The sequence below is a fragment of the Saccostrea cucullata genome, unplaced genomic scaffold (genome assembly GCF_032062105.1).
Source record: "Saccostrea cucullata isolate Sc308-1 unplaced genomic scaffold, CSIRO_AGI_Scuc_v1 ctg7717, whole genome shotgun sequence".
NCBI classification, from domain to species: domain Eukaryota; kingdom Metazoa; phylum Mollusca; class Bivalvia; order Ostreida; family Ostreidae; genus Saccostrea; species Saccostrea cuccullata.
In genome coordinates, this window is record NW_026930408.1 from 18,793 (window position 1) to 41,629 (window position 22,837).

The following is a 22,837-nucleotide window of genomic DNA, read 5'->3' on the forward strand; positions in this document are numbered from 1 at the left end:
ACAAGTGTCCATTACCTGTTGGGTGAGATGTAGATATCCAAGAGGAGTTGGACAGGTGTCCATTACCTGTTGGGTGGTATTCTGATGAAACAATTCAAGAAACCCAAGAAGAATTGGACAAGTGTCCATTACCTGTTGGGTGGGATGTAGATATCCAAGAGGAGTTGGACAGGTGTCCATTACCTGTTGGGTGGTATTCTGATGAAACAATTCAAGAAACCCAAGAAGAATTGGACAAGTGTCCATTACCTGTTGGGTGGGATGTAGATATCCAAGAGGAGTTGGACAGGTGTCCATTACCTGTTGGGTTGTATTTTGATGATGCAATTCAAGAAACCCAAGAATTAGTCCATTGCCTGTTGGGTGGGATGTAGATATCCAAGAAGTGTCCTGTTGGGTGGGGTGTAATGAGGAGATTTGCCAAGTGTGTTGGGTGGGATGTATTTTGATATCCAAGAAAGGAGATATTTGGACAGGTGTCCATTACCTGTTGGGTTGTATTTTGATGATGCAATTAAAGAAACCCAAGCCATTGCCTGTTGGGTGGGATGTAGATATCCAAGAGGAGTTATGTCCATTACCTGTTGGGTGGTATTCTGATGAAACAATTCAAGAAACCCAAGAAGAATTGGACAAGTGTCCATTACCTGTTGGGTGGGATGTAGATATCCAAGAGGAGTTGGACAGGTGTCCATTACCTGTTGGGTTGTATTTTGATGAGGAGATTCAAGAAACCCAAATAGAATTGGACAATGTACACATGTTCAATTGTTCTTGGGTAGTTTAATCCCTTCGTCAAAATACAACCCAACAGGTATAGGACACCTGTCCAATGCCTGTTGGATACCTTCATTCTGTCCAACATGTAATGGGCATTTGCTTATTATTAATTGGTCATGACTCAAAAAGGTTTCTCCTTAAATACTTAATTTTGTTATTCAAGAAAGGTTGAACAGAGTCTGAGATGTGTTGAGTTGTGTTTTCACAATTCAGTTTTTTTGCACTTAGGTATTCATATATTTTAATATTAGTTATTTTGAAATATACAGGTGTATATCCTTATTGCTAAGAACAAATTAGTTAGGTGTTACAATAAAAGAGCTATATCACAGAAATTGACAAAAATATGGGTTCAAAACCAAAGGTTTTCAGTCTTGTCTGAATTTACCAGCAAATATTAAATATATAATAAATTTGAAATGAATAAAAAACAATAAGAAAAAACCCAATAAAATACGGACACGAGGATTAATATCCAATAAGATTTGAACAGTAACTACCCAAATAATGCTCTCTCGTGTGTACACTTTTTTTGTATCCAATAAGCAGTATCCAATAGGACTTGGACTTGATGTACCCAATATATAACCAAATGTGTGTCCGTCCGTCCGTCCGTCCGTCTTTCTGTCTGTCTGTAACGCTTTCGTTTCCACACGATATCTCGAGAACCCTTTGAGCTTTTGCAATGAAATTTAGCATAGCAACTCCCTATGGACTAAAGAAGACCCCTATTGATTTTGAGGTCAAAAGGTCAAAGGTCAAGGTCATAAATAAGCAAATTCTGTCTGTTAAAACACTTTCGTTTCCACACGATATCTCTAGAACCATTTGAGCTATTGCAATGAAATTTTACATAACAACTCCCTGTGGCCTAAAGAAGACCCCTATTGATTTTGAGGTCAAAAGGTCAAAGTTCAAGGTCGTAAATTTATACATTCTGTCTGTGTGTAACACTATCATTTCCGGGCGATATTTCAAGAAGATTTTGAGCTTATGCAATGTAATTTTATACCAAAACTCCCTAGGACGTCTCTCGCCCCTCTCAAAGTGCCCCGCCCCGTTTGTTTTATTAGTATTTATAGTATTACATGTCGCTATTTTTAGCGCAGGGGCATGAGGAGAGTTATTGCGTATAAAACAGGTTCTCGGCGGACTTTATGTTCTTATTACATCTATTAGAACTGTTTAATAAAGGCTAAATAAATCAAACACCATGGATTGTGTAAAATTTTGAGAATACCGAACATGAAAACATGAATATATACATGTATGTGACTTCAGTTCTGCATATACTTCACACTTTGTAAAGCGACTCCGTGGTCTAGTGGTTATGTCTCTCGCTTCAAATGTGAGAGATCCCGGGATCGAATCTCGATCGAACCTTTTTTTTTTTTTTTTTTTTTTTTTTTTTTTTTTTTTTTTTTTTTTTTTTAAATACTTTTTTTTTTACTAAATGATAGTATTCAGCATGTGAAATGAAAAATTTATGAGGTTATAAAATCATCATTACAGTGTGATAAATATTCCATATAAAAAAATCTATACACATAATAAAGAATAAGCAATCAAATCTTTATATGTATATTGACATACATGTATTTTATTTCCTTCAGTATACATGTATACATTTAATAATTCTACAAATTCAGTCAGGGGGAGCCGACTTTAGATTTAGTTAAAGTGACAATAAATATAAACAGAAGTAAATTAAGAGATAAAAAGATAGGATTATATCTATACAAAGGTTTTTGTAATGTACAAACAGGAGTTGCTTTTTTGGCAAGTTCTGTGAATTAAAATCAAAACTGTTCTAACTGTATCAGATTTATTTAAATTTTATGGTCTTAGAATAGTGTACAATGTACGATACAAAAACTCTCTAAATACTTGTTTGTAATATTTTGGGATGTGATATGTGCCTCGGAGTACAGTTAAGATTTTGAAAAGAGATAAAGTAGAATATTACTAATGTATGTTATAATCAAACTTTTTTAGTTGTTCTGTTTTAAATGTACATGTATGTACATACCTGTACATTTGTAGTGTTTTTTTTTTTTTTTAATTTCAGTTCATTGAAACCCATGAATTTTTTTTTTATTTATTAATTTTTTACAGTGTACAATAAAGGATAAAGCGGAGAGAAAAAACGAATCCTCCCCGGCGGGGAATCGAACCCCGGTCTCCCGCGTGACAGGCGGGGATACTTACCACTATACTACCGAGGATTCATGATGAGGAGAGGTTTAATTCCATTCAGTGCAAAAACTAGTGGAGTAGATGTCACGTGACTTTATTCGATTAGATTGCATTCGGCAAACCTCGGCTGATTCCGTCGCCCTCATCGTTGGAAGCGGATCAACATTATTAGCGAAGCGAACACAGACAATCCAGGGTACACGAATTTGTTAATTACATGTACCTATAAGTTTAAAAGGGAAACACAAGCACGTTATTTAATGTCTCTGTTATAAAATTTAAAAAAATATATATATATATATAATACTGAATTTATTTATTATTATTCTGCAGGAAATAAAATTACAGAAACAAGTGCCTGTGATGAGTTATTCAAGTAGTTAACCTTCTAGACCTATATAAATTATTTCGATTTCAAATATGATATATCAGTATGAGCCGATGGTAGAGAGTGAACAAAATGTTGTGAACAAATATATAAAATGAACGGGAAAAAAGTTGAGTCGCCCAGAATTAATATGTAAACAAATCAAAATGGCTTACTCCTCTTTTCCATGCCTTTATTTTTTTATTCATTTATTTTATTCAATTATTTAAAATATTTATATATTATTTTTTGTTAGAAATAATGCAACACCAAACACGTTCTTTATTTTTCCTCTCAAATATAATAACAAAAATGAGTAATGACACACATTTTGCAAATTCCATGCATGCATGAAGATTAAGAGATCAAGAGATGTAGAGAGAAATAGAGAGGAAACATTTTGTGTAGTTTTTGGGGGGGATTTAAAATTATTTTACAAACTATATTTAGGTACCAAAACAAATATAATAGCGCTTTAGTCGGTTATAATTTTTAAAAAATAAATTTATAAATAGTTTAGAGAAGGTTGTCAAGTACAAATTCGCTGCACTCATTTTTCTTTTAATACTTTGCATTTAATTATATTTTACGGATTAAAATGAACAAAGATAATATATCTGTGAAGAATGACATGAAAAAGAATGCTCCACCCAAAGTGTTGGCTCAAAGGCATGTCTGCTGCTTACACGCCCTGTGTGTAACTGAAGGATGTTTAATTTCACCTTGAATGAAAATCATACATGCATGATTTATGTACATAGAACGCATAAAGCTGATCAATGTGCGCTTTGAATTTTAATGCAGTCGATCTTAAAGTCACAAGGCTATTATCTTTTTTCTCATTTTATACAGTTTTATTTAAACCGGTTATAATAAGTTAATATGACAAAAAAAATTTAGAGAAAATGGGGATATAGGTAATAATAAAGTTAGGAAGGGGTGGATCCTGAAATTTACAATAATGAATTCTAACCCATTCACCCAACCTATCCCCTGAGATAAGATGAGATTAATTGGAATTTTGTTTTATATTTACTATGATAGAATTTGGAAATTCATTGGAAACGAAATAAAATACCCATATAAGCAGAATCTTAGTGTGTATTTATTTTTGGCCTTATTACATGTACTATTAGGAAGGGTGCTGAGATCGCATTTTGAGGACAAATCGCTAAATTTGTCCACTTATACAAGATCTTAATTACCCCCCCCCCCCCCCCCCCGTCAAATGTATACTCATGACTCATTAGGAGCTGTATGCTGTGATTTTTTATATGAGTAATAATAACCTACATTTCATTTTGATCAAGGTCGATTCAGGAAATTTTTGGGAAAGTCCATGATAATTCCTTACTAGTCAGACTGATAAACATGCACGTGCGTGCACGACAGAAAAAATTATCAGTCTGTGGTCCTTTCAAGGTTGTCTTTAAACCCCTTGTTTAGCGTCGGCTTCAACTTTCTGCACAGACAGAACAAATTTTATGAATGGGTTTATTATCTGTGATATCTAAGTATTCTGTCTAAATAAGCTTACCGAAAGGAAAGTAAATATTGACTTTCCATCTCTATTTACACTACCCTTATTAGATAAGTAAAAACTAAGTAAAAAACAAATATTACCTTATTTTAAGAAACTTTTTCTAACCTTAACATCTTTGGTAACTAACCACACTGCATTGCATGCTATCATGAATGTTCTGTGCATTCAGCTACCCTAACTTTTTGGGTATGTATCACCATGACATTTGCATGCAATACTTAATATAGTTCGTGGCCTCAATTTATATACATGTACATATAAAACCAAATACTGGATCTGGAACTATGATTTATTTCTAAAATATATTTTAATTAAATGGAGAAGTTGTAGCTTACTTTAATTTTCAATGATTTCATTTTTCAAACAAAAAATGGAGCTTAAAATGAAATCCAAGCAAATAGCATATCGAACGGACAAGTACATGAGGGGAAAAAATCATTATTGAAGACGAAATTTCACAAAGAAATAGAACCTTCATTATAAAATAGTAATCCTTAAAAAAGGAAGAATATTAAGAGCTTTTTTTCCATTTCTTTCCTTGAAAGCGCAGAAAGACAGACCTTAGATACCTGTACAACAAATTTGTTAGAAAAAAATCGCATTCGCACGTTCCGGACAGATAAATTCACATTAATTTTGTAAATGTATGAAGATTTTTTTTAGTGCCAGCCAATACATGTATAGTTATCAAATTTACAGTAAAGAGTTAAATCAAAATTAATGTTAGACAATGATAAAATCCCGAATCTCTAGAAGTGATGTAAAGGAAGATTTTTTAAAATAGCTTCTCTGAGCCGTCATTATTACATGTAATTCTTGGATTGTAGTTACAAAAGAACTATTCACTTCGAAGCTAAAATAGGAAATCACCAGGGAACTCCTTCAAAATTATTTACCAGACATATCAACAGGGCTAACAGAGGTTGGACAGAAACCTTTCAGTATATGCCCCTGTCAAGTCAATTCCTACCAGTAAAACCTGTTTATCAATAAGATATTATTTCTTCTTGCACAAATCATGCAAATACATTTTATCTTTATGAATGGGTCTCTCTATCTCCTGATTCATGCTTTTTGTAGATGTCGGGATATAAGCCCATTGAAAGGAAAGCAAATATTGGTATTTGAATCCTATTTATTTACTTAAGTAAAACACCACTTATCAAAGAGGTAATACTAAATATATAGGTACTACCTGTCTCCAAATTTGAGTTTACTTTTAAACTTAAAACCTACAGTAAACAAAACATACTTCAACATTCTCCAGCTAAATCAATATTGAAAGCAGATAAAACTTATATAATGGGACTTCACACTATAATGGATCTATATAAAGAACTATATTCTACTAAACAATTTTTATTCATTAAAAAGCTGATTTTAAGGCATGGACTAGGTACTTCTAAAAGTACAAGAGGCCCATAATACTCAATTACATATATATTATAAGGCCTGCTGTTCCTTACCAGAACTTCATATTTTTTGTGGAGTCATCCTACCCCAGGGGTATCATTATATGAGCAATCTAGAATCTACTCTATCCAGGTATGCTTCCACCTAAGTTTCAGCTTTTCTGGCCCTGTGGTTCTTGGATTGAAGATTTTTTAATGACCCCACCCTATTTTTGTCTTTTTTTGATTTATTTATTAATTCCTCGTAAAATGGGCATGGCCCATCACGTTAAAGAATTATATTCCCCCTTTACCCAAGGATGCCATGTACCAATTTTGGTAAAAATATGCCCATTGGTTCTTGAGAAGTCTTAAATGTGAAAAGTGTACAGACAGACAGACAGATAGGCAGATGTCGGAGAAGGGTGATCAGAAAAGCTCACTTGAGCTTTCAGCTCAGGTGATCTATCAAGGCAGCTTGCCTGTCTGAGATGTTTGTTTATAAGATTATCTGATACAGTGTATTGGTGAATAAAATTTGTAAATTTGGTGGTTGGACAAGCTTTCTAAAAGAAAAAGTGCTTGAAAATTAATGAAAATTTGGATATAAATAAGAAAAGTAAATGTATAAAATTTACTAAATCTGCAGAATTCCTGTGACTCTTTCAACATTACATGCAAGATGGATGAAAACTGGATTTAGATTACAAAAAATTACATGTACCCCGGTACATGTAAATGTTCCAAAAGACCTCCCAGATCTGGATAATTTCCATTCAAATGCTTCTGTTTTGTTAAATTTCTTTAATTTATTCATATTTTATCAGCAGACATATTTGATATGCAAATCAAAAATAAATTACAACTCATTTATAGTAACTTACTAAGACAATACACAAAATGGATATGTTTTACATGGATTTTCTTAAAAGAAAACCTCTGAAATGAAAATGACCTATTCATAATTCAGAGTCACAGTCCCATTTGAATTGCACCATTAACTTTTTTTGTATTTCAATGTAACATCAAATGCACAAGGGGCTAAATAATATTGATAATGATTTCGACATGAATTATGATAAAATTTAACTTAAGTATTCTACCAACATTTCAGATGATATATAAAAATTCTAATTTGGTGACTGGATTTCAATTTCTAGAATCAAGCTTTCCTTCAAGTAATAAATGTATTATATATCTTTTATATATATGAGAGGAGATTCAGTAACAAAATAATTTACTACTTTAAACATATATAAACAATAAAGAAGTTCGCATATTATCTTTATGTATACAAGCATGTCGTAGTAATATATTAGATATGACATGTACATACCTGTGTATATATTTTCATAATCTCAACCCCACCTTCCTTAGAATTATTAAAACAACAAAGCAACCATTAACAACTGACATCAGAATTAGTAAATTGTGACGGAAACATACAGCTTAATTTTTTTTAAATAATAAATTATATATGTATTTAATAAAATACATGATTTAATAGATAGTGTACTTCTAAAAGGTAATATATGTAATACCTTATAAGGAAGCTTACGAAATGAACCACAATCAGAAAACTGAATAACAGAAAACTTTCACACTGCAAACTTAAACAGCTTGAACACTGACAGACACTACATGAATACGTTAATACTCTCATATCAGGTACATTTATAGAATGCAATCAAATGTGAAATGAGACATTTTATAATATGGCCACAGTAAAAACCAAAATGAAACAGAAGAGAAAAATAAACAGATGCTCACTAACTTTAAATTACATACGTTTAAATGCATTCTCTAACAAAGGAGACATTTACTTGTTGTATATGATTCAAACAAAAACTTCACTAACTAACATCAAGCACTCTTAAATGATAGCAACTATTGCACAGAAATAAATTACACAGTGCTCATACATGTATGAATTAATGGTCCAGTCAATGCATGTCTTTTACAAGAAATCCAATGTATTTCACCCTATATAAATACAGGCTATTTTATAACAAAAATACTGCTCTCAGCCTAGCCTATGTATTACTTTCTAGCACAATGATTTATCACAAAAATTGATTATTTCCACAACAAATTAACTGATTACAACTACAACATTTTCAATGGCTTTGAAGTATTTCCCCTACAGTTTTATCTAGTAAGCATTTTGTAAACTAATATTCAGTCCCTCGTTTGAGATCACGTCATCTTGGATTGTTCAAGGCCCACCCTGGACACATTCCGATGGCTTTGATAGGTCTGAAGATCTCTAGATTTTATCTGTATCCTCCCCCATCAATCCCATAGTTTCTGGCATAACATAGGAGATATCGTCCCAAGGATGTCGGTACAGTCCCTGCTTCAGTCGTTTCTGGTCCAGGAAATGACCTTAAAAAACAAGTTGTGAGTTATCAAAATGGGTTCCTTGAAGTGCTACAAACACTAAATAAAAATTCAATTTAGCTGAAAATATTCAGAAGTAGTTTTTAAATATATGCATATGGGGCTATGGGTTATCACACTTACCAATAAATCCCATGCTACGACCTAGTACAAATAACCCATTGAGGGCCCCGACATCTATCAATTCTCTGGCCTCCTCACCAGTAAAACATCCACAGTTGTTCAACAGATCAACAAATGCCACTCCAATAAAACCATCCACATTCAGGATTAGGTTAGGTTTCTAGAAAATAAAAAATACAAGCACTCATTATAATCTTGCTGTGTTGATAAATCAAAATATAGAGAACAACTGCCATTCCACTTAGAGGCATAAATAAGCTGAATGAATTGAGGACATGTGCTCATTAATTGATCATTCCAGATGTACATTGTTACATTCATAAAGTTATTAATCCAGAAAAGTGAAGTAAACGAGTTTTCAAAAAAGAGAAATGATGGCACATGTAGCAGTAAAAGGATTTAATCCCTCTTCCCATTTGAATATAAACTAGAACTGTCCAAACGGAACAAAATACCCCCCGCTGGGTTTTTCAGAAGTGCTAATTCATGAATATTTTATGGATCTAAGAGAAGAGAGAAATGCTAAAACACTTTTAGTGCAAATGTAATTGCTCATTATATTTTTTATAAATGCAACGAAGGTGCTGCCTAATAACAAAAATACACTAAATATACAGACCAGACACGAATTATGAACTTTTTCTGTCAGTGACCTTGAACTTGCATAATTGACCTTGGGTCAAGGTCATGACACAACCTCGGGTCATAAGAAATGTTTGTGTGAAGTAGTAGATTCAAGTTTTTCCATAATAAAGAAAGATATGGACCAGACAAAAATTATAAAAAAAATTTCCAGTGATCTTGAACTTCCCCAAGTGACCTTGACATAAGGTCATGACACATCCTTAGGTCATGAGCAATCTTTGTGTGAAATTAGAACCTTCCAAGTTTATTCATAAGAAAGAAATGGACACGAATTATGAAATTTTTCTTCCAGTGACCTTGAAGTTCCAAAAAGGACCTTGGTTAAAGGTCAAGGCACACCCTAAGGTCAGGAGGAATCTTGGTGTGGAATAAGAACCTACCAAGTTTATCCATAAGAAAGATATGGACACAAATTATGAAATTTTTCTTCCAGTGACCTTGAAGTTCCCCAAATGACCTTGAGTCAAGGTCATGACAGACCCTTGGGTCATGGGCAATCTTTGTGTGAAATGAGAACCTACCAAGTTTATCAATAAGAAAGATATGTATCGGACACGAATTATGAAATTTTTCTTCCAGTGACCTTGACCTTCCCCAAATGACCTTGGATCAAGGTCATGACACACCCTTAGTTCAAGTGCAATCTTTGTGTGAAATTAGAATCTACTAAGTTTATCCATAAGAAAGATATGGACTGGACACGAATTATGAAATTTTTCTTCCAGTGATCTTGAACTTCCCTAAATGACCTTGGGTCAAGGTCAAGACACACCCTTAGGTCAAGTGCAATCTTTGTGTGGAGCAGTAGATTCTAATGTTCCTCCGTAAGAAAGATATGAACCGGACACTTTTGCACAGACAGCTGGACAGACAGACAGCAAGACAGACGGACGGACGGACAAGGTAATTACCATATACCCCCCAAAACTTCGTTTGCGGGGGGTATAATTAATTTGCATGTATGCTACAGGTTGTTAATGACAATGATGAAAGTGACATACTAAGATCACTCCATGCTTTTTCTACCCTTTAATTTCTGTTATTACCTTAGAAGTTGTAATTTTCTCCACTTCTATGGCGTAGTCCAGTAGAGGTGTAGCAGGGAAGTTTTTCTGGGCATACTCCTTAAGTATCACCACTCTCATGTCAGGATTATTGATCTGAAAAAAAGGCAAACTGAATATTGCAAAAAAAAATCCTGTGATCTATCCTTAATTTCGTTTAACTTTACTGATTGACCCTGTGGCATATTCTTACTTGACGAGTTAGCCCTGAGACCTATCTTTACCTACTGAATTGACTTGTGATCTATCTTTTCTTACTGATCTGACCCTTTGACCTATCCTTACTTATTGATTTGACCTTGTGACCTATCCGTACTCACTGATTTGACCCTGTGACCTATCTTTTCCTACTGATTTGACCCTGTGACCTATCTTTTCCGACTGATTTGACCCTGTGACCTATCTTTTCCTACTGATATGACCCTTTGACCTATCCTTACTTACTGATTTGACCCTGTGACCTATCCCCATGATAAGTTTCCCCTCCTTTCTCATGTTGTTGACAAACTCCATTGGTATCATATCACTGGTATAGGCATCAGAGAACTGTTTGGCTGCTGCATCCAGGGCCCCTCCAAACCTATCTCCCTGTAGGTAAAATTATAAAAGTATTTCAGATGGCATTCCACACTTTTTAAGTCTATTTCAATTTATCAAAGAATTATTGTTTAGTTCATTAAGTTTTCAAATCCATCAAAATTTAGTTTTTATTTATTTATAAAACTTAACTTCTCAAATCCATTCTATACTTCAAGAACAGATTCAAGTTTAATAATTTCTCTTTGTCAGATCAAATTTAATAATAGAATGAGCTTACAATGGTGAGGAGACCAGACGCTAGGCAGGACACCAGGTCTTTGCCCGCTCGAGCACACACGATGGTGTTATGAGCCCCTGACACGGCGGGTCCATGGTCAGCTGTTACCATTAAACACATCTCTATGAACTTTGTGGCATATTTTGGTAATCTGGAAATAAGATATGGAACAAATATCAGTTCAAAGTATAGCATATATTGTTTTTATTAACACACAGATTTAATTCAAATTGAACTTCTTAAAAGTTTTGCATCGAGCACCACATTTGATCAATAGAAGGTCATGAATTTTGCCTGATGCAAAATATGTGTCCCTTTAATCAACAGTGCTCAATAATGTAGAGCACAATCTTGACATAATCTAAGTAAATGAAGTACTTATGATATTCATTTCTATTTATACATCTTTTTTTTTACAAGAAATAGAATGGGATTTGGCAACAGGCAAAGCCTATTTCAACTAGCTAGCCAAGGGACTCTGATTTGAAATCTACTCTAGAGTAGATTTTGGATCAGAAGCCCTTGGCTATTGAAGATGAGCCTATTTTTTCCATTTTCCTAATATTCATCTTTAGCTGAATACAGATAGTTAAACAGATAATCTCAAGACAAACCTTCTCTGGAACCAAAGCAAACTAAGCACACCTCCGATACCCATATCTTCTTTGAAAATGTCCGTGATTGGTATCCCAGCATACAATAGTTCTTGTCCCCGCTCATCACAGATACTGGTCATAAAGGATGCAGGTTTCCTGATCAACCCAAGCTCCTGCAAAAAAGGGATACACATAGGGTACTTTGATTCCTAGACTTTTTTTACTTAAAATGAATCTGCTTTTCTCTTAATTTCTTTCATGTTGAATTCAAAGATACTGAACTTCTCAATGGAACTAACATTCAAGAATTTCCTGTTTCAAATATCAATCATAGGAAATCCGTTGTAAACTCAAGAGACATAATTCAATCTAATTTTTAAAATGTTCTTACTCAAATGGTGTACAAATACCTCTCATTACATCTATGTAAGTATTAATGTTACATATTAAATGTTCCACTTGACAGTAACTTACTCTAGCCCAAGTGAAGTCCATCGGTACTGTAGGTGGAGGTCTCTCAGGTTCTGGTACAATGGTCCCATTCTCTACCAGCTTGTCATAAACCTCTCTGTACAAAACAATTATTATGATAATATAATATATAATATGAGGTCTTTGTAGACTTCAAGATGAAAACATGAAAGAGAACTAGTGACTAACAGAGAGATCATGTTTCCAGACCATCTGTGTGTGTTTCAAAATCACTTAATCAACATAATATGAGTTTTTAAATAATTTAATAATCATAATAATTAATAGTAAAAGAACTGGTAAATTAAAAAAACTAAATTTTGACATTTTCTTACTTTATTAGAGTGCCCAATTCATCGAAACTTCTGGGAACATAAGCCTTTGCATCTGTCAAAGCTTGGTTTTTAGCTGAGGCTGTTTCTGCCTCTGCATTAGCACAAGCACCTGCATGGCCAAACTGCACCTGTTTGAACAATTTTGAGGACACTTTCTGTATCAAACTTTTTTGGAGGATACATATTCTTTCAGTATCTTTGCAGAATTTAAATAAAACATTAATTTAGTAAAAGAGGTATGAAAGTAGACAATATGTATATAATAACTAAAGCTTACATCGGATGTGAACATTTTGGCACAGGTTCCTATACACCAGGCCACCAGAGGTTTGTTTATACGTCCACTCTTCATAGCACTCACAATGTGGTATTCCTCTGTACCACCCACCTGTAATTAATTGCTACATTATTATAGAGATTCATCATATACAATTATAAAACTGTGCATGTAATCAATTATAAAAACATTGGTTTTAAATGTTGCAAAAACTAATTTACATGTAAGAATGCAATACACAAAACTTGAACAAACTAAATTCAATATATAAAGTTTGAAATCATAAGTAGATTTCTCTCCCTTACATTTGTTCTTCGTAATATCCCAGGTTTGAATTAAATAATAAAAGTGACAGAGTTACCTCTCCTAGTAATACAATCATTTTGACTTTTGGGTCTTCTTGGTATCTTAATATATGGTCCATGAAAGTTGTGCCAGGGTATCGGTCACCCCCAATGGCTATCCCCTCATATACACCATTAGCATTAAGGGAGATGATGTTATTCAATTCATTGGACATGCCTCCTGATCTAGATACATATGCAACACTGCAAAAAAGAGACAATGAATTATTATTGATTTCTAATATGAAAAATGTGATATAACTTTTCAAAATGGGCAAGCTTCTGATATACATGTATTTAACAAAAAACACTGGTTTTAAAAGCAATGATATTCAATTAGTTTGTAATGGAGAAATTAAGATTGTTTCTTCATGTGGATACTCAGCATCTGCAATAAATTTTCCGCCTTCATCATACTTCTCTTACCTTCCAGGTCTGAACAGCTTCGATGCCAAGATATTGTCTAACATTCCTCCAGTATTACCAATCTTAAAACATCCAGGTTTCACACCACCTACCTACATTATAGATTTATGATGATATATCAATAATTTGTGTGAGTTGAAGGCTTATAGCTATCTTATTTTTTAAAAGAATAATTTGGCAATAAGTTTGAGAACTGTAAGGGGGTAGGTGTTTGATATTCTGCTAAAATATTGCTTGGAGCTATGACTTTTGTAATTTACCAGGGTAACCCAATGGCATGATTTTAATTATTCATTTTAGCCTAAGCTTGACAGTTCAGGAGTTATGTCCCTATGTGATGATACATTCCATTAAAAAGTAGTCTTTCAACTCGTGAGAGTATTTTAAAACTTGTATGACTTTTAATGCAAGTGTGCCACTAAAAGATTAACCAGACATCAATTATGCTTTAGCAAGTGAGGCATGCTTTTCTTGGTTGACTCTAGTTATAACTTACTGTGGCAGGTCCTATGATGAACACTCCTTTCTCGTCAGCTTCTTTAATGATCTGTCTTGTCAGATTTTCTGGAATACCCTCAGCAATGATGGCAATAGTACGAATCTATAGATATGAATTTAAATATTTTTCAATTCATCTGAATTGATATACTTAATTCCAACACTAAGAAGTTAAGTATGAATCATATTTTTCCCAATACATGTAAGCATTTCATCAGAAAAACTTTGCATGAGCACATCCATTTTATGTAATTCCATTTCAGAAATTTATAGCCATCAAATAAAATATGATGTATTAAAATTGCTTAAATCTTTTAGGCTTTTGACAATACCTGTGGGTATCTCATAGTTTCCATGGTGCTCTCAAAAGCCGACCTTAGTGAAGCAAAGCTGATGAGGACATCTGCCTGTGGGTGCTTCTTCATTGCATCAGCCATGTTCTTGTAAACTATAAAACAATACCCATCATGTTATGATGAAATTTCTACCAATATAAATAACACCTTACAAACCATACCTTCAACAACTCTGCATTTTCCATATACAAATAAAAATTTACCTGGAACAAGAATTTCTTTATGTCCCCAGTAAAATTTCTGTTTGTGGTCTCCCCTGTTAAAATTCAAAAACAAGTTTATATGTACTTTTCCAATCATTTAGCAATGACTTGAAACCCTTGACTAAGAATAAAATCCAAAAGAATTTATCCTGACAGTTATTAACTTACGTAAATGGATAAATCATGGCGACTACTGAAGGGTCTCGCCTGGAGCAGACGTAATCAAAGTCCAGCATCCCCTGTACGGCTCTCTGCTGCATCCCCCAGATAATACACTGTGTCTTCTCTGTAAACAGAGGCTGGGTACTCTCAGACTTTGATGTGGCCTTTTGACCTTCACCTTGAACAGTGACCTTGACCTCAGACTTTGGTGTGGATTCATTAACTGACCCCCTTCTGCTAGTTGAGGGAGAGGCCTGAAAAGATGTATTTATGTCACAATACATTGTCTGGTATACTTGAGATGCTGAATGGCCTTTGCAAGTATTTCGAAGAGCATGCATACATCTGAAAACCATGTTTTAATCCCAAGATTTTTACTTGTGCACATTTTCTAGATAACTGTGTAATAGATTTAATACATCTGTATCAGTGTATTGTGTGAAGTGTGCAAGAAAATTGTTTCTAACAAAAACATCTAGTCTTACAATTCAAACATAAGTAAATGTTTACTGTATTACAGTACAACAAATCATTCAACAACTTGAAAATGAGCAACAACCAATTTACATGACTTTATATTGAGCATTATTGCAATATGGAGTACATGTATCAGCTAGGATAAATAGTACATGTATATTACACTGAATTTAGAAAGCCAAGAAAAAGATATTAATGTAATATATATACATGTACCTATATTTTTATGTACATAAGGTAAGAATGTATTTCTATATATAATATTTTTTAAACAACATAGGACTGGTGTAAAAGGTCCATAAATATTTAAATGACCAGTTCTCAATTTTTTTTCTCTCAATCTGCTCAATAAATGAAAAATTAAATGGATTCCTTGGTCAATAAATTCTTTGATTTATTCTACTTAATGTAAATTCCATACTTTACATATAATCCCTAAATATGTATGAAAATACAGAAAAACAGCAGTCCAAATGAGAATAACACTTACCCTAGCCAATATAATAAATAATTATCTTTAATAAACTTAGTATGTTAGCCCAAGTTTGGTTTAATTTGGCCAAGTGGTTTCGAAGAGAAAGTTGAAAATTGAAAAGTTATCTGACAGTCAACAGATGGCTGATGGATAACCTCATTTGAATTTTTGGATCATTAGACCTAGAAATATGTAGAATATTTTTTCTCAAATACATTCTTACAAGTAATGAAATGGGAACACCACTCAGAGCATAAGAAAAAAGTGACAGACAAAATTTCATATTCACTATTCTAAGACTACAAAATTTTAATATATCTGAAACAGATGGAGCATTTTTAATTATAATTCACAGATTATGCTAAAAAAAACTTCTGTCTTAAAAGTTCTTCACAAGGGAAAAAGGAAAAAAAATAGTTTTTGAGAACTGGTCTTGTCTGTTGATTGGAAGTGATGCAATAGAAATACTGTAAGAGAAGAAATCAACACAATAAACTTATACACTAACATTGCATTGCCTTTCAGCAGTCACTAGAAACTCAGGATAGTTATTCTTGGAAACTCATCTTGCAAAAGAAACTATAAATGCTGCATTTTCAATAATGAAAAATGGGAGGAAAAAAAAGGAATCACAATCTCTGCATGCTAACAATACAACATCAAAACTTTACCCCCAAAGACATCCCCTGCTGGCAGTAAAATGAGGGAGCCTGAAATATTATGTAAACCGTGAAAGGTACCTCAAACCAAACCACAAACAGTGTGATGATGTCAAACAAGAAATTAAAATTTTCATGTATAACATTTACATGTGCACTTTAGCTATAACTTACATATGTTATTAGGTTTTAAATACATGACCCAGTTGTGTCAAAGCCTGCATGTATTGAATTAAAATGCAACAAAAGATAAATTTTAGGGAAGAAAAATATTCAACATAATATTTAGATTGAATCAAGTCAGCATGCTGTTAACATGCATGCAGCATCTGAAGGGGCTGGTAGATGAAGGTTTTATATGGAAATTTTCATACATGTTGTCATGAATGTCTTTATAAGCAAATGTACCAAAAAAAAAATACATGCAAACAGACACAGACACATGAAGCAATTATTCTTTTAAGTTTATTATATATAGTTTATATAATTATAATAATATACACCAATGTTTACTGTTTTTACTATTAAGTGTACATATGTAGTACTGTGATAAAATAACTGCTCTTTTGGTGGAATGCAGGTGCCCTTCTCTTTAAAAAGAGTAGAAAAATGTTAGTAAATTTGTTACACTGGATTTTCACCATAGTATATTGCATACAAGTTACATTACTACAGCTATACTAATAACAATATCAAAGTGCTCAATATTACCTGGACAACCTGGAAATTTGATAAAATAAATGATCACTAATTGTAATATTTCATAATCAAAATTATTTTCATATTTAAGGTTTTAAATGGGCTAGAATTGCTAAATACTTATATGCATTTCCTGCTAATGCTGTGGAAAGTTCTGATTACATTTAAAAAAAAAACGTCAGTTATTTTTAATTCCTGACAAAACAGGTGTTAAGCACTGGCATGCTCTGAGATTATACAGCAATAACAATGAACGTTTATACATATGCTTTTAGACACCTACCCCTCCAGTTGGCAACAAAAAGTTTGCCGTGGTATTCATGGGCCGTGGTGTTAATGGAATCTCTCTCTTTCCCAAGAGCCATACTGACAATAGCTGTCATATGGGTTTCTGGACCAAATACATGGATTGGAATTCCCAGGGTATTTCCTGTGATAAAAATAAAAAACATTTAATGAACCATCATTATTTTAATAGAATGCAAAAACAAATATTAAATAGTAGGGATGTCAACGAATAGTCGACTATTCGACTTGTCAGTCGAAGGACCGACCATCGAATAATGCGACCGACTATCGACTAAATAAAATACGATAAAAAAAGAGCGATAACTCTTAATTACAAATTTATGAAAAAGTTAAATGCATAAATCCTCTTCTATAATCTGATAATTGTCAATAACAATTGTTTTTCTGATAAATTATGAATCACTGTGCTGGGTTTTGTTTCTAAAATTATAATGAAAACACAGTTAATTAGACATTACATTCCATGCATACATAATAGGGGCCTATTGTTATTTTAGTCATGTTCAAAGGTTCACGTACGGTAGCCGAGACACGTTTTGATAATTTGATAATTATTTTTATAAAAACACGCATACTTTGTAGTGTTGTAAGCTAGAGGATTTAACCGTTATAAAGTTAATACGGTAATCGGAATTAACAATATCATACCATGCACACGGGGACCTACGTGTAGATGCTGTTTTTATCTTATTTTATTTAAATGAGTTTAAAAAAATATTTGCTGGTAGTTTTTGATGTATAATAAAACTAAATAAATATAATTTCATGTAAACATAATAGCTACAAGTCAAGTGCCTGTGAATATCTGTCAAAAGCATAATGCATACACCAAAGAAGGATAACTCTTGCATAGTCTATGCAAATAAAAGAAAAACGGAAATCAAGATTTTATTATGAAAAAAAATGTTCCGAATAGTCGACTATCGTTCGAATAATACAATCGAATGTTCGACTAAGGAAAATGAATATTTCGACATCCCTATTAAATAGTTATTGCAAGCATGCAAAATATTATCAGAAAGGTACAAATTGTTTAATTTAGTAAAGAAATCTTTTTTTTAACAAGATAATGTTTAAGTTCAATAAAATTTGAAGTAAACAAATAATTTTTTAAAACTTTCATCCATTATACACACCCAGTTCTCTCATGATCCTGAGCCCCTCCTGGTAGTTTGGCCCTGCCCTCCTGACGTACACAATAACATTGCCTTCTATCAGCTTCTGTTGGTATTCTCTCAGAGCTCTTACTATGCCCTGAAAAAAAAGCAGACTTAATATCTACCGGTAGTATGATCCTTCAGAAATCAATGACTTTAAAAATAAATAATTTTAAGATACATGTATGTAAAACTAAAGGAATTAATTTTGAATCAGATAAAATTTCAGTATTTTTTTGTTTTCTTCTATGTAGCAACACTAATTGTTCTTTTCAAACTAAAAGCTTATGGTTGGGGGAGAAGGGAGATGTACACTTTATAATGAGAGTATATGAGATATACAATGGTGTCAGCTGGAACTTTATTGTGACCCAATATAATTCTCAACCTGCGCTTGGTATATACCTTAAATGTGGCTGCTACATTAGTGAAGTTAGCTATGCCGCCTCCGATGATGAGGATTTTACCCTCGGGGTGGATCTCTGCTGTCATCAGAGACAGGATTGTCTTGGCGTACTCATACGTCTGCTGCTCGCTGGGGGCTCCAGAGTACTCTCCATAATTTGCCAGCTCCTTAGCTCCTCCCAAATCACATATTGTGTCACTGAAAATAAAGACAATAATAATGCAAGTACAGTTAAACTTTGATATCTTGAGTAGATGTTAACTCAACCACATATTCTTTTACCCTCAATATCATGAATCCTTGGATATCTCTCCAAGTTTTTCTTGGTCCTATTGAGTTTGAGTTAATGAAATTTAACTATAAATCATAAATTTAATCATCCTAACACTACATTTCCCTGTAACCTTACTTCTCCATATATTGATCCAATTAACAGACTTACGCATATATGACAGAAGCTCCACCCCCTGCAACCATGGTCCAGATTCGACCAGATTTGTTCAGAACGGTCAGTTTTAAAGATGCCCCACTCTTAGCATCTAGTTCAGCAATGTATGCTTCCTAGATAAAAAAAAAATCAAGTTTCTGTCAAAAGATTTATTTTTTAAATGAATTGTTCTAATCTGGGGAGCATTTGAAATAGAACATGGATGTACAATTTTGTTCGACTTACTTCTGGGAGAGCATCCCTGCCAAATGGTGGAGGAAATTCCAGATCTCCCCACAGAGACTTACAGAGATACTCCGCACACTGGTCAATCTTAGCAGCCAGGTCCAGATGTGTAGATCTGCCTCCAGTGAACACTGTCAGGTAAAAAGTACTGTAGATCACTAAATTTTCGCGACACCTTTTTTTCGCGAGATAGTCATTGACTCTTGATTAGCGAGACAAAATTTTCACGAACTGTGGTTATTGCTCTATATAATCTTAAGGAATGCTATTATACGCGAGAATTAAATTTTCGCGAGCACACTGTCTCGCTTAATTACGCCAAAATAAAGTTCTCGCGAATAAAAAGTGATTTACAGTAACATACATATAGTCCCATGTTCACAAAATCATAATATTAATAAATGATATCAAAAAACAACTTTTATCCTACATGTACATGTAGACTCTAAGGCTGTACAAAATACATTCATTCATTACAGAAAAAAAATTATGAATCTATCTTTCACTTTTTTTGAGATCGATTTGTGAGGAAAACGCAAATTGACTCACCTAATGGGTTAATTTCTAAGTAGGTAAAATATAGACTACTGTATTCAGTGTAAAGAGCCTTGATAAACTTTGTTAAGGGTCTAAAAAGAGAGTTAGTGTTAATACATATCAACTTTATATACATTGTAAACTACATGTACTTTACAAAAATACTGTACTTCAATATAAAAGAAAAGGAATGTTATACGAGGGTTGTCCCGTAAAATCGTGGACAAAACGTTTTTCTCGAAAAGTAATGGGCGCACTAAGCTGAAAATTTCAGTAAATGTTTATTTATCATATTTAAGTGCATGATAATTTTTTTGGTAAAATATAGGCAAAGATAAAGATTTCATTATGCTGGAATGTGCACGGGGTATTGTCCTACGGCGCACGGACAAAAAACCAAAGTTTTATTAAAGAATACACAAGTCTGAATTCAAAATAAAAGTTTTAAATACATAAGATTTGGATTAAAATTATCCTAATTCAATTCCACAATCAATTTTGTAGTCTTTGTAAAAAAATTAAGGCATTTGGTTAATTTTTGGCAGTTTTTCGAGCATTCGAAATGGGAAAAAGGTAAACACAACACACGAAAAATGGCGACGTTTTATGACGTTACGGCGCACCGGAGAGCAGTTCCGTTTTAATTCGATGTTGTAATGACACCTTTAGAGACTTGAAATGACCATAGAAGAAAAAAAATTATAAAAATATCACCATATCTTAAGTATACAAATGAAAAAGGAATTTTCTTAGCGAAGTCTTATTTGATCGAGTCCCTGGGGAGTACAAAACATACGGACAAACTCCTAATGTAATAGCAAAAGACGTTGTCACAGTAGACCGCCGATATGAGATTTTCTATTAATGAATGATGGTGAGAATATTGTCCGTAACGTACTGATAAATCTTCAGAAGATCGCATGAGGGTGCCAATTGGTTCTTCGACTGTTTATGGAGACTAGAGAAAGTGTGTCAATGAAATTCCTTAATTTAAGTCGGACTCATCCAACTTCATTTTCAGCAAAGATAAAACGTGACGCTGTTTTAGACATTTTGACGTTATAATCCATGCGCCGTAAGGTGATACAATACATGGCATAAAATCACATAATTTGTTTATTTATGCATATATTTATCTGAAATTTGCTGTGTATGTTACTAAAATATGTACTAAATAATAGTGAAAATTTCAGAACGCAGTGATGTTTATTTTTTACACTAGACAACTTGTCCACGATTTTACGGGACAACCCTCGTAGTTAAAGCATAATAAACTTTAAGTTTAATCATAGCTTTATAATTTTCTGAAGGTATTGAAAAATTATCTTGCATCATGTAGCACTGTTTAAATATCTGTAACCATGCACAATTAAAGGGCTGAAAACCTTACAGTGCATCAAGCATACAAAGAATTTAAATTACTCACTCTTGGGCTGCAGTGGGAGCTTTAGACAACAGTTTGGATTTTATATCAGAGTCTGTGAGTTCTCCAAGAACAGGAATGTCTAGTTTTACTGCCTAAAATGGTACATAAAATGTTTTCAACTACCATAATATCTATGTATGACCAGATGAACATTTTTCAAAATACATTTCTATTCTATAGACTAGTAAATGTACTATATATAATTGAGATATTATTCTATAATTGAAATAAATGTTTTGAACTTTATTAAAGTTGAATTACAATCAAATTAAATTAATTTGAAATCATTATATTTATATCCTAATCATCTACATCAAGTGACCAAAACGTAAAAGTATTAAATTTATACCTTTGAATCCACATCACCTATGTCTATCCCTCCTTCATGATGAAATAGTATCGTATCACAGTGTCTGGAGGAATATATACACAAGTAGAATTCCTCACTCTGAAAAAAAAAAATAAACAACAAGAAATAAATCAAAACTGATTTTTATCTTCTATTTTATACTGGAAAAAATAATGCCTGTATCACTAGAAGTTTTATACATACACCATTTGAATATGCTGAACATGTAATATTATAGTTCATTCTATAAACCCTTTTTACTCCTCACTGTGACTCGATTCATCTGATTGGTTTACAAATTTAATTTATTAATCAATATATAATTGATTAAAGTAATTTTGGACATCACTTGCATCAGAAATGTTAATTACCTGTTCATGTTTCACAAATGGTTCAATAACAAAATGTTTGAGTTTCCCTTTAGCTGCACCAATCTGCAATAATCAAAATAAGACTAGATGTATATATATAGAAAACAAAACTTATATGATATAATATGATAAATTTATCAATTTTATCAGGTCAAGGTCTATTTTTTTTCTTTTCAGACATGTATGTTGAAGTTTCTAATTAAAATTTTAAAATTGGTTCCATGTTATACATGTACATGTATACACATGGTCATACTGAGAAATTGTTTTTTGAACAAAATTTCTGAAGGTAAGTCTTTATTACA

General features: G+C 33.0%; 1 non-coding gene and 1 pseudogene across 1 annotated transcript; both read right to left on the reverse strand.

Annotated features, from left to right (window-relative positions):
• Positions 1-2,933: 2,933 nt before the first annotated feature.
• Trnad-guc (transfer RNA aspartic acid (anticodon GUC)) lies at positions 2,934-3,005 on the reverse strand. The gene has a single exon. It is a non-coding gene; the product is annotated as a tRNA-Asp (tRNA).
• Positions 3,006-7,019: 4,014 nt separating this feature from the next.
• LOC134228472 (ATP-citrate synthase-like) lies at positions 7,020-22,595 on the reverse strand (annotated as a pseudogene).
• Positions 22,596-22,837: the final 242 nt, after the last annotated feature.